This window comes from Echinops telfairi, unplaced genomic scaffold (assembly GCF_000313985.2).
Source record: "Echinops telfairi isolate 266 unplaced genomic scaffold, ASM31398v2 ScPeMD7_443;HRSCAF=831, whole genome shotgun sequence".
NCBI classification, from domain to species: domain Eukaryota; kingdom Metazoa; phylum Chordata; class Mammalia; order Afrosoricida; family Tenrecidae; genus Echinops; species Echinops telfairi.
This window is the reverse complement of record NW_022104341.1, coordinates 50319748-50320779: the sequence shown is the minus strand read 5'-3', so window position 1 is coordinate 50320779 and position 1032 is coordinate 50319748.

The window sequence follows — 1032 nt, the reverse complement described above, 5'->3', positions numbered from 1 at the left end:
GGTATATATCCTAGAGAATGAGAGTCACGGCATGAGTATGCACACTGTGGCAAAATGAAATTTCTTAACATGACTCTTCTATCCAAGTTTCTGTAACTATTCCCAAATGACTAGGTGATTAGATGTAGTCAAGTGATATGGCCCATTTAACCATAATCCCTTTTGCAACATATTATAAATTCTAGCCTGTGTGTCTAATTGAATAAGGAAACCCAAAGAAGAATTGATATGATTGAATTATGGAGCTGGAAAAAAATATTGAAGGTGCCATTGAAGGTCCAAAAAGGACAAACAAATCTGTCTGGTCGGATGTACGGTCAGAATGATCCTCAGAGGCAAGGGTGGTGGGAATTTGTTGCTTCAATACTTTGGACATGTTTTCAGGAGAGCCCGTCCCTGGAGAGGACATCATGCTTGTTAAGTGGCAGGGTAGGGAAAAAGAAGAAGAACTTCAACAAGATGGATGGACACAGTGACTGCATGGATGAACTCAAACATAAACACAATTGGGAGGGTGGTCCAGATCTGGGCAGTGTTTTGTTTTTTTTTATAGTTAGCCCCGATAGCAACAACATGCCTGTGGTAAGAATTCCATTTGAAGAAGTACTGTTCTATGCTAATGGACAGGATTCATTAATCATTACTATCTTAGTAGAAAGTGTGACTTGTGTCACCAAGTTTTGTTTACTTGGTGACATGGTCTGTGGAAAGACAAATATCACACCTCCCACGAAGACATTGTTTGTACATAGGAGCCGTGTTAGAATCAGAGAATTCCCAAGACCATCAGAGGAAGAGCTAACAGTAAAGCACATTCAGTATCTCTGTATGAAGGGATGGAGGTGGAGACCAAGGCCCCAAAGGTTACGGGATAGGCCATGGCACAGAACAAAGGAAGAAGCCTGAGACCAGAGGCTTAAGCAAGGAGACTATGCGGCAGAACAGAGAAGCAGCATGGAGACTGTGTGACTATGAGGCAAGGCAACGGGGGGCTTCCTGACCCTTGGAGGCAGAAGTCAAAGCCGCATGGCT